This window comes from Olea europaea, chromosome 17 (genome assembly GCF_002742605.1).
Source record: "Olea europaea var. sylvestris chromosome 17, O_europaea_v1, whole genome shotgun sequence".
In the NCBI taxonomy this organism is placed as follows: domain Eukaryota; kingdom Viridiplantae; phylum Streptophyta; class Magnoliopsida; order Lamiales; family Oleaceae; genus Olea; species Olea europaea.
This window is the reverse complement of record NC_036253.1, coordinates 5,365,716-5,378,879: the sequence shown is the minus strand read 5'-3', so window position 1 is coordinate 5,378,879 and position 13,164 is coordinate 5,365,716. Positions and strand designations below refer to the sequence as shown.

Sequence of the window (13,164 nt, the reverse complement as noted above, 5' to 3'; positions counted from 1 at the left end):
GGGGGGGGGGGGGGGGGGGGGGATGACAATAAAACTCCATGATGAAAGTTCTTAGATTGCTGCATCATATACGATTGTTTCAACTAAAGCACAAAGCCTTTTACTGGTGAAGAGAACCTGTATATGTATGCTTTCATCCACGAACATTATGCTTGCAAAAAGTCTTTCTACTCATCTAAAGATTCACAGCAAACATATTTACACGGTGATCTCAAATTTCCCCAAGTTTTCAAGCAAAATACCCACCCGATCAATTTACTAATACAACCAAAAGGGCATTTCCACTACTCAAGTCATAATATAACTTTTAGTCACAAAACTAGAGCCTCCAAAGCCAGGTTAGATGCTATAAACCATCTTATGGTAGCACAAATTACTATGTCACCACCGGAAGAAGGTGAATATCGACAAAGAATTATATTTGCCATAGTCAATCATCACCCCACAAAAATAGTTCAAATGAATGAGAGAGAGAGAGAGAGAGAGAGGCAATACCTTGTCGCATCATCGGCAGCTGCCACCCCGGATCCACCTGTGAAAATAAAGATAAATAAAGTACCTGATCAGCAAAGGGGGGAAGCGGGTGATCCTACCAAACATACAGAAATATTTAGCAAACAAGAGATTCATGAGAAATACATACAGACAGAACTAAATTAAGATCCAGAAAGTTGAAATAAAGCTTCAGCTGGATGTGATAAATGCAAGATTCTATTCTGTTCATGACAAACAAGGACAACATGGTTCAATCATAAATACAAAACATAGTATCACAAAGAAATGTTACTCCAGCATGAGTATAAATTTCCGTTTATACAAAATACAGTTTTATTAGTTATAGAAATCTATCTACAATTATTAAGAGGATAAGGTCTCACACAAAATAAAGTAATGTCAAGAATACACCATATATTTCCAGCTGAGGGTAATAAAAGAAGGGAACCATCAAAAAAGGCAAGTCAGACTTGAACGAAACTGTGACAAAAGATTCATATAACCAATTTCAAGGTTGCTGGGAAGGTCTCACACAAAATAAAATAATGTCAAGAATACACCATATATTTTCAGCTGAGGGTAATAAAAGAAGGGAACCATCAAAAAAGGCAAGTCAGACTTGAACGAAACTGTGACAAAAGATTCATATAACCAATTTCAAGGTTGCTGGGAACAATAAACTTCTTTTTTGTTACTGCACTTCAACATTAGAATCTTTGGAATAGGTAAAACAACAGTGTCAAGAAAAACCCAGGCACGCACATTGTTCATTTTCTCAAAGTTAGCAAGTCTGGATAGACATGTCCGTCAACAACTATATGCTCACCATCTAGATCAGTGAAGTCTACTAATTAAGATCAATACTAAATGCAGCAATTGCATAGGAGGGTATATATAGAGAAGGCACAAATTTAATTTTTCCCACTATACTCAAAAAGTAGATCAAGAAGTACTTTTTAGGCATATCCTTCAAAATGTTGATATGGGAATTTCAACCTTCATGATATGTTCTTTTAGAGCTTTTTCCCCATGGGTGGGTTTCTTTATGAACAAGGTCAACAACCTCTACTTTTTATCAATAAACAAAAGCCCAAAAGATATAAGCAGAGCTGCAGGAAAATAAAATGCCAATTCAACTCATTTAAGTGTCACACCATTTTCTTCTACTCCATTCCATCAGGATCATCTCCCCAGTTAGAGCAGAAATGTTCATTTAAGAATATAGCTATTAATAAGTTACTGCATAGTAACAAACAGTATTTCTTTTTTTTCTTTTTCTTTTTGGGAATTGTAACAAACTGAATTTCAATGTCAGAAACAATATTGAAACAACAATAAAAAATTCTGTAAACGTCATGGTATGATCATTGGATTTACTATATCAAAATTTTCATAGGAAATCAAGATAAAGAGGAAAATCGGCCACATAAAATAACAATGAGAAATGAAACAAGTCCATACCAGAAAGCAAATCCCCTGCTTCCTGAAATCGATAGAGAGTAATTTAGAGTATGTCCACTAGTAACACTACCAAATGAACATTTATAAACGATGCACGAATAAATACCTCTGAATACATTCTTCGGGCTGCTTCTAACTGAGACATCTCGGCATCAAATGTATTAACCAGTTCCAATACATCGGGTGTATTTACGAACTGTACAAACCTAAAATAAGAATTTAAAATATACTGAAACTAATGTATATTGCAAATAAGTTCCTTCTTGAGTTGCAAATGGCGCTACCTCTCAAGTGTTCCCTTCGTGAACCATGTTTTCACATTTTTACATCTCCCAACTTCAAGGTTAACTAACTCCGCAGCCAATGCAACTTGTTCCTCTGCAACCTTTAAATGCACAACAAACGGTTTAACTGATCCCGAGGCAAGATTCTCAGTATTTCCACCACTAGAAACAAACAAATCACATCTGACCAAGAAGAATAAATAACTGAGAATCTATACGACTTGAGCATTTATGGGAAAACTATTGTCAATCGTATCAATTAAAAGTTCCTCACCGTGAGTGCTTAGGTGACAGCTGGAGTACAGCATAGTCCAGGGGCGTATCTGACTTCATACTGTTTTACTGAGGGAACACAAAATTTCCCTAGTCTTCTTTTAAATATGCAATCTCATACCCTGTAATCTCGGAACTATCAAAATCTAGTAATACTTACTACTTAGCACAGAAAAAATTAACCCATAGCTGCTTTCCATAAAGAGATTTGACCATAATCCAAATAATAGAAAATATTTTTCCGAAAGTGCTCATGTCTTATCTGGATAAAATAAGGCAATTGAATAAAGTGAACATTAGTAGACAACTGTTATCAGTTAAATATATTACCATTTCTAAATGTGCCTAAAATTAAAGTAAAACAATAAAGTAAAATAAATAAATAAAATAAGGACAAAATCAAAATTCACTCGGATCCGATTTAAAAATAATCACAATCAAATGCTAAGCATCTGCTTCTGCATCATCGTCATGATCCAATTACGAACAATTGAAAAAATGTGAAACGAAAAAAAATAAATAAATAAATAATCCCCAAGTGATTTCGAATTCTATTATGAACAAGAACACAACTGACCTTGTGAATGTCCATGCGAAACTCTTCGTTTCCCAGAACCGATCATGGGAACAAGTTGAAATCCGAAGAGCAATTCAGGTAATTTTGTTAAGTTATTTATCAATAAATTAATTTCATTAAAAAAAATTCTGGTATTCACTAATGCCAGGAATTTGGGTTTTTAAGTCGTAAGATGAAGACCTTTTGCTCCACTCATGTCTTTATTGGAGAAGAAAGATTGGTGTCGAATGTTGATAACTGTTATTGCCCTGCAGACAATCATTTCGTTTCAAATTGATGCCTGTTGGGGTGCCCTGGGGCTAAATCCGGGGCAATTTTAAAATGGCGGGATAATTTATACAATTTTTCCACAATGACCTTTTCTATAGGAAATACTATTTTATCCTTACTATAATTATTTGCAAGATATATTTTATATCTTTAAGAATTTATTAATCAGACCTATATCTATATTTTTCAATTTTTCAAACACCTTTAAATATTTTTTGTATTTTATTAGTTCTTCAAAGATCATAAGCTGACCTTTCTTGGTTATATATCCTCGAACTAATCCTTCTTAAATTTCTTCTTATATATCTCTATGTTTAGTTATAATATCCTCTATCTTTCTTATCTATTTACTAGTTCCTATAGAATCAAATCCTATATTATTTTTACAATTATAATCTATATCTCTATATATTTCTTCAATTTTTCTTTTACCAACACGAAATATATCTTCAGACTTTTCAGTTAATTTAAATAAGAACGAAACATTTTTTTCATCTAAAAATAATATGAGATTATTATCATTATTAGAAATAGATGTGGATACTTGTGAATTGTTCATCAGAATAATTAAAGCATAAGCATGTAAGAATAAGTAAATAACTTACAGTAATCAAATGGAAGTAAACGGGCTTTACCTCCAGTATGCTTTTATAGATGCTTTGCATGTACTTAATCAATATTCTGAATCAAGTAAAGATTAAAATATTTTTTGAAATTATTTGGGTCCACAACTGCTTCCACAAAAAGTTTTTCAATTAATGTTACATTTCTCACTCTAGAGAACTAGTCGTGTTTTCACAGACGCTATCTCACAGTATCCAGAGTCTTTATTTTCACTTCTATCCAAACTCTTTTCAGAATCAAGTTTCTACTCGGAACGAAATTTTAAACGATAACTCACACACAAAGTGCTACAATTTTGTTAGAAAATTGCCTTTTTCCCCTAAACCATTTTTCAAAGACAGGTACTTTGACATGGCTAACATCCATTCAAAATCAATGTTTTGAAATATTTTAAAATCTCTATCTGTACTGTCGAGGAATCATGAGAAATTTAACGAAATCATTTTATGAAAGCTTTGTTGAACATAACAAACTTTACTTTGATATTCATAAATTGGAATAGTACATACTTGCAATCTATATTTACATACCTTTGGTACTCACCTTATGAAATTTAGAACTCCATAAGTGATTACCTTATTACACGCTTTACTACCTTCAAGCTATTTAATATTTTTCTGAATACAAGTGGTGTATACAGATTACAAAAGATATCTCTCTAAGATGTGTTTCCTCCGAGTATTTAAGAGATAAGTTATTTCGAAATATCCTCCTTCTTCCTCATTGTCTCCTTTTATAAAAGCTTTTGGGAATCTTATCTTGACAAGTGTTTTTCCCCTTTCTTTGTTGGGTGGCTGGGCCATCTTATCTCCATCGAATTTTTCATTATCTTCTTGCTAAGTGGACCTCTCCTTTTGAAATTATATGTCTTAGCTTTTGAGTTTGTCTGCCACTTGTGACAAATGGTGGGGAGTAGTCACAATTATGGAGACTTTTCTTGTACTATCTTCTGTCTTTTAGCAGCCACAATTTTTCTTTAATAAATTTTTTTATTAAAGTAGTGATAAAGGGCTACTTGTGTCACCATCACTTTTCCATTTTCGAATCAAAGAATTCTGAAGGAAATTCTTCACTATTAAGAGATGCTTGACTCATATCTTCAACAACACAGTAATCACAATGGTGATCACTGTAGTTCCAGAGTAATTTGCATAGTTTTTTAGCCATATCTTCTGATCCACGCACTTGGTTAGAAATAATTGCAGATAATAAATGATCGAGATAACAAATATCTTCTTCCTTGGTGGCCATCCTTGCATTGGAATAGATAATATGATCTTCAGATGGATAAACCCATATTTTTTCTTTCTCAGTAATTATCTGAGTTACATGTTCAAATATCTCTTTGTACCCTTTTGCTCTTCTGTAGGGCATCATATTTAGAATATCTTGATATCCATTTTTAACAACATTTTGATTGGTTGGTAAAAAATGTTGATTTGTAAGTCCCATTTTTATCACATAGAACGATGGATGCATATATTCCAGAACGGGATCACATTCCATGGTTGCGGAATGGAATTTGATATATATATTTGTTGTCTTGGCGATTTCAGTATATCTTTTAACAGTTTTCCTGATGTTTGCTGGCAGCTGAGCTATCTCTTTGAGATCTTTGCTAGGATATATACAAAGTATATTTCCTATCTCAAAACAATTTCGGACCCAGTTGGCTGATGCTCCTAGATAAAAAATTATCTTGTTGTATTTTGAATAGTGGAGAGTCTTCATCCACTTTCCAATCTCCAGATACCAATCTGATAAAATATTGAAAATAACAATAAAGAGCGTTACTTTTTCATGGTTATTTTTTCTGGGAATTTTTGTTTCATGGCATATCTTGACAATATCTTTTGGATCTGTCCTTTCAATAGAAAGGTTAGATTGAGTTTGGCTCTGTGAAGAGCTACCTTCTCTTTTGATATCTTAAATATCTTTATTACCAGTAATAGGTTCAAGTTTTCCCTGTGAAGGGGTTCCTATTACCTTCTTTTCTTTCCCTTTATTTTCGGGGAGAGCACTAGTATTCACAAGTCCCTGCAAAGGGATACTAGATTTGGTACAAGTAACTTCTGCCTCAAGAGCTATATTTTTTCCTCGAATGCTATTTTGGATATTTTGTGTTTCCAAATAGGAAACTTTTATCTCAAGTATTTCGACTTTCCTCCTTAATTGTTCTAACTCCATCCCTGCTAAGATAATCAGGAAGAAAGTTAGTTTTACCTTTTATATATTCAATATCAAATTTGAAATATGAAAACCAAATTTGTATCCTAATAATATATCTATTGGCAATGGATGGATCAACATTATTTTTCAAAAATGCTTTAACTTGAGTATTGTTAGTTCTAATCAAGAACTTCTTTGATAATAGATAATCTTCATATTTCTGAACTCCTCTTTTTACAACAATGAGTTCTTTCCTGTTCGTCTCATATCTTGTTTCAACTTTTTTGAATGTTCCTGATGTATAACTTGCAAGTATTTCAGGACAAGAACAATTTTTTTCACATTTATATTCTTTATGATTCTTTTTAACTTTTAATACTGCTCCCCAGTAATTATCCGAAGCATCAGTTTCAAGGATAAAGAAATCTTCTTCTTATGGTATTACAAGTTTGGGCAATATCTTTAACTCTTCTTTTACTTTTCTTATATTTTCACAATCTTGTTCTTCCCAAGACCATATTATATTTTTTCTTAATTTTGGAAGAAAATAATTTTTCAATTTAGCACAATTTTCAATGAATCTTTCAGCACAATTTAATATACCATGGAAGCTTTGTAATTATTTTTTATCTTTGATTTTTTCAGGAAATTCTTGAAATTTTTCTCCAATATGAGATTGCAATTGCAATTCTCCTTCTTTTATAAATAATCCTAAAAATTCTATTTCTGTTCTAGCTATTTCAGCTTTCTTTTGAGAAAGTGTAATACAATATTTTTTCATAATATAACAAAATTTCTCAAGATATTCAATATGTTCATCAATAGTATTTGAATGAATAAGTAAATCATCTACATATGCAATACAGAAATGAGTAATTGGTTTGATTACCTCATCCATTCTTCTTTGGAATATTTGTGGTGCATTTTTCAACCCAAATGACATTACATTCCATTCGTATTGTCCTAAAGGATTGCGGGTACTAAATGCAGTTAGTGGTTTACTCTCTTCTGTAAGCATGATTTGCCAAAATCCTGACTTACAATCAAATTTTGAAAATATCTTTTTGTTCTGTACTTGTTTAATAAGGGTGTCCTTATTTGGCAAGTAGTATCCATCAAATTTAGTAACTTCATTTATTTTTTTGTAATTTATCATCATTCTGGCTTTTTCTCTTTTTAGTTCACTATGTTTTCTAACCATGAAGGCTAGGCTGTTATGTGAACTTTTACTAGGCTTAATTAACTTGGCTTCTAGCAATTCTTTTATATGGTCTTTAAATTCATTTTGATCATCAACACTATATTTCATGGGTTTGACTCTAACAATAGTGTTTGGATTGGTTAATTCTATTTTTGCTTTTACTTTGTCTGTATTCCATTTTTCTAATGGATTTTCAGAATATGTTTCAGAAATTTCTTTTTCAGTTTTTCAATCCTATTTTCGGTTGTCATTTTTAAGACTCCAACATCCACCACGCTGGGTTGGAGAACTCTGATGGTTTATATCTGTATATGTTATTGTAACAGCTTTATTTATTTTTGGTGTAAATATTTTTTGTACACAAGGTGTTGTGAACATATACTTATCAATATATTGTGTAAATTGTGCATATTTTAATAAAAAATTTTGTCCTAATAAAATATCACATCCAATTGTGGTTGACATGTATATTGTATCAACAAATACTTCTTTAAAGGAAATTAGAAAAGATACTTGCGTAGCATATTTGCTGTATATAACCTTATTTCCACCTGCTGTTGTAGCGGTGACTTTCTTTTTTGAATTGTATATCCAGTATTTAGATGGTAGTACATTTGGTAAGTATAGGCTTATTGTACTTCCTGTATCTAAGTAAGCATGAAATTTAATTCTACAATAGCTTTTTATATTAAGTGTAATTTCAATATATGGACTCATGGGATTAGTACTTATTACTCTTTCCATGATAACAATGATTTCATATTTTCATCTATTTTTGGTATGATGATTGGGTTATCATCAACTGTTATTTTTAAATATCCTTGACAAATTTTATAAGGACTATATTTCTCAAAAAAGTTCATTCCTAGTAGGATAGGTGAACGATCTACTCCATATAATTCATCTTTATATAGAATTATTTCTTTAGTATATTCTTTCTGATCCTCTCCTATAAGTATAAGAAGGAACTTAACATATTTTCTTAATTCAAGATTATTTCCTAAATAATCCTTAAATATATATGGTTCTGGTATTTCAAAGTCTATTAAATGATTAACAAATTTAGCATTTACATGACTTTTATCTGCTCCAGTATCTATGAGGACAAGAAGATTCTTCTTATATCCTTCTTGATTTACATATCTTGTCTTAATGTAATATTGCGAACTTGATGGTTCAGCAATACTTAAATTCTGCTTATCCTAGAGTCTTGTCTAGAGGGAAATCTTGCAATAAGATTATCTCCTTCTAAACTGACACTATTTCTTCTTATTAGTTTCCCTTCAGAATTAATTTCTCTAGCTTGTTTGTGGAAATCAAGCATTATCTGTTCTGGTATAGTAACTTCATGTCTTGGTATTTCCTAGGAGGTATATATTGTGCTAATTCCTCAAAATTCTCCTATAAGTATAAGAAGGAACTTAACATATTTTCTTAATTCAAGATTATTTCCTAAATAATCCTTAAATATATATGGTTCTGGTATTTCAAAGTCTATTAAATGACTAACAAATTTAGCATTTACATGACTTTTATCTGCTCCAGTATCTATGAGGACAAGAAGATTCTTCTTATATCCTTCTTGATTTACATATCTTGTCTTAATGTAATATTGCGAACTTGATGGTTCAGCAATACTTAAATTCTTAAGTCTGCTTATCCTAGAGTCTTGTCTAGAGGGAAATCTTGCAATAAGATTATCTTCTTCTAAACTGACACTATTTCTTCTTATTAATTTTCCATCGGAATTAATTTCTTTAGCTTGTTTATGGAAATCAATCATTATTTGTTCTGGTATAGTGACTTCATGTTCTTGGTATTTCCTAGGAGGTATATATTGTGCTAATTCCTCAAAATCTTTATGTATGATAATGTTATCAGTTATCTTTCTCAGATTGTTATGATGACTATACTAAAGCAAAAATTGATTTTATGCTTATACTAATAACCTTACTTTTTCGTAACATTTTTAAGTTTTCAATTCTATAGCATAGATTGAAACTTTGGTCAATATTTTCATCATTTAATGATATTGCATAATTTGATTTTACTGTAAATATTATCTTCTGATAGACTAAGTTTCCTATGATTGTTCCCAATAGAGTATCTATAGAATCTTGTAAGATTCTATTGTCCATACAGTATATTTCTATTGGTATGTTCATACCTTCTCTAAAGAATCATTTTACCATTATCTGGACTCCTCCAATTTCAATACACTTTAATTTGTTTTTTACATTTTTTGGGATTTTGGATAACTTTTGTTTTACCCATTCTTTTGTAATTATAGGAATTCTAGCTTTTCCTATAGTATCTTTTATATTGATAGACATTTCTTTATAATTCATACTTACAATTGTTTTATTTACTCTTGATAAAATTTCTAAGAATCCTTGATAGAATACATCTTTTTCTTGTAGGTCTAATATCTTCTTAGTGATTCCTGTGTATTTTTTAATATCAAAGGTAATTTCTTGATTTATACCTTCTATAAAGTCTTCAACTTCTTCAATTGTTTCTATTTCTATTTCTGATTGTTGTATCTCTTGATTCATATATACTATCTCCTCATAATCTTCTTCTGAAGAGGATATATTTAATTCATAAATGCTACTGCATTCACTACTTAGATCTTCAAAATATTCAATTGGTTCTATATCACTATCTTCTTGAAATTTTTTATAAATTCTAAGAGTTTTTATATTTTGTCTATCTTTCTTTTTAGGACATTGAGGGGCAATGTGTCCTTTTTCATTACAAATAAAATATCTACATTTTTTAATATTTCTTGGTTTAAATTTCTTATTCCAATTTCTTTTCTTAAAATATTTTTTGTGTGGTTTAAAATTTCTTTTCTTGAATTTTTTATAATTTTTGAATTTTCTTTTATATTTCTTATACGGTTTATATTCTTCTTATGACATCCAAATTGTTCAACTTGGCCAATATCTTTGTAATAACATAATGAATTTTTTCTTATTTTATATGCTTTTTTATTTTCTAAAATTTTTCTGCACCACATACCTATCATTCTTTTTGTAAATTCAATCCTACTTCCAAAACTATCTATTTTATCCCTTCCTCTTCTCTTAGAGGTAATAATTTTTCATATTCTTTTAATAACTTAATTCCCCATGGGAATGGTAATTTCGTAAAATAAGATCTTAATATAGGCTTATTTTCTTGATAATCTCCTTGGTTTAATATATAGTATGATTTTTCAAATTTACAAGTATATCTTTCTAATTCATACATATCACATATCTTTAAATTTTCCATTGCTATCATTCCTTGATTATATTCATCTTGTTTTCTTTCTTCATCATTAGAAGTATACTTATCTCCTAAAAATTTTGTTCTTAAGATTTTTTTCAAACCTTTTTAATATCTCCTGTATATTTTGTTCATTTAAAGTATTCCTATTATCTAATACCTCAGTTCTACCTGCTCCATACTTTATCCTTCCTTTAATAGTTTCTGGTAATTTTCTCCACCATTCAGAAACAATTCCTCTGAATGTATGTTCGATAAATCCAAAAACTGTATATGTTTCCCATTTATTAAATTATATTGCTAAATCTGTGTTTTTCATCCATGTTTCAATAGCTTTATTTTTATCTACACAGTCTGGATCTAACTATACTCCTGTTGTGTGGATTGGTTCATTATAAGATTTCATTGGGTTTATTTCTTTTATGGACTGTTTTCTTACATTTTCAGTGTATCTTTTCTGTGTTTTTCTATATTGGTAAATACCATCCTTATCAGGTATTGCGGTACCATAAGGATAATCTTGTTCTTCATCACTACTGAATTCTACTTTTATATTCTGATTTGAAGATGGATTAGTATTCATCTTTGTATTTTCCATTTTTTCAGTTAATTCTTCTAACTGTTTTTTATATTTTTCATACTCTTCACCTGTAAATTCTAAGAACTTTTGTTCCATTTCTTCTACATTTGTAATCATATATTGTTTTTCTTCATGTTTTTTCCCTTTATTATTTTCCTTTTGTGTTATCCTAAAATTTTGAGGTGGATTAATTATAATTCTATCTTTTTCTTTAAGATTTTTATCTAAAAGAGCGTTTCCTACTTGTAAATTATATTCTAGATTTTCTAATCTTTTGTGTATATCCTCAAAACTTTCATATGTGGTGTTTTTAGGTAAATAGGGATAATTAGGTTTTTTTATGTTTTTCAACCTTTTTCAAAAAAATTTCAATTATATTTTCTTCATCTACTATATTCATCATAATTTTTGGTTCGTAACATGGCTCTGATACCATTTCTTCAGAGTGTGCAGCGTAGGGGTTTAGATTTTTGAGCCAATTAAAATCTTCATAAGTAGTTAAAATATCACAATAGAATTTATAAAATTCACTATTTTTTATTAAAACTTTTTCTTCAATAATTATATTTAGTTCTCTAATTCTTCTTCTCAGGTTAAGAATTAGTTTATATATATCATTTTCTGTTTTGATTGTACTATAATTTATAGAAACATTTTTATTTTTTAATTTTGGATCTAAATATTCTGTGAAGAATCCTTTCAGATCTTCTTCGAAATAATTTAATTCATTTTCTGTTGTTTTTTTAGATCACTAAAATTTTGTATAATAGTTGGGGTTAAATTTATTAAAGATTTTTTATCTATATTTCTTTGAGAACCTGATTGAAGGTTTTTATACATTGTAGTGGCTTTGGTTGCAATTTCACAATAAGGGGTATTTTTGGAAAAGTTATTGTTCAAAGGCTATTATTTAAATGTTTATATTTTTTGGTCTAATCTTACAAAACTCTCTTTTATTTAGGCTATTTAGAGGTATTTCGTCGCTAAATCCGCTTTGGATAAATCCATATGTATATAATAATTTCTTACGAAATGTTGTAAGAATAGTCTCATGATATGGACCCACCACGAAAAAAAATTGCCAAAAAATACCCTATTGCTATATTCTGACAGCATTATGTGAAAACTTTTTCTATACATCAAACATGGCTCAATTGCTTTTTAGTGATCATTGGTCTCATTTTCCAAAAATTCTTTTTTTTCTTTTTCCAAATTTATTTTTAACACATTAGAGCATGTTTGTCTGTCATTTCTCACCTCATTTTTTGAAGAAATGTTACCGTTTATGGACCCCACTTCGCCCTTTTCTTGAAAACATTTTTTTACATACTCATTTTGAATCTCACATTCACAAAATAAAATATTTTATATGTAAACTCATAATTTTTCTCTACTTTTTAACTACATATTCTCTTAAAAATCATTAATTAAATTCATCTTACAAATAATGGCCATCAAACAGGCGCAAAACATGAGCTTAACTTCTCTCAGGCACCGTTTGATTGGCAAAACATTTCCATGGAAAATGAAATTTGGGTGGCAATTTCCAATTTTTGTGTGTTTAATAAGGGTTTATTTTCCATGGAATAGAAATTCTTGGATTTCTTGGGAGTTGCACTTTTCTTGCTTTTGTGTGATTTTCCCGGTTACTGTTGACATTTTTTATTTTATTTTTTTGGCAATGAAAATAAATTCTAAGAATTACTGTAAAAAAAATTCTCTTTAATTGACAATTTTTATGTAAAATAAAGTCAAACAAACACCAAGAGATAAATGATTTTCTTGAATTTTTTTTTGTTTCGATAATGGAAACAAATTTCATCCCCAATATCAGTAAATTGTCTTGAATAGTAATCCTGCCTACTTGATTAGTTAGGAATTTGTGATGGGAATGTAAAACATGGTCTTATTTTGATTTTATTTTATTATTATTATTATTTTTTTTTTGGTATTTAAA

At 29.8% G+C, this 13,164-nt stretch overlaps 1 pseudogene; it reads right to left on the bottom strand.

Moving 5' to 3' along the window:
* Positions 1-3,348, bottom strand: part of LOC111365557 — an 8,862-nt pseudogene extending 5,514 nt beyond the window's left edge.
* Between the last annotated feature and the right edge of the window lie 9,816 nt (positions 3,349-13,164).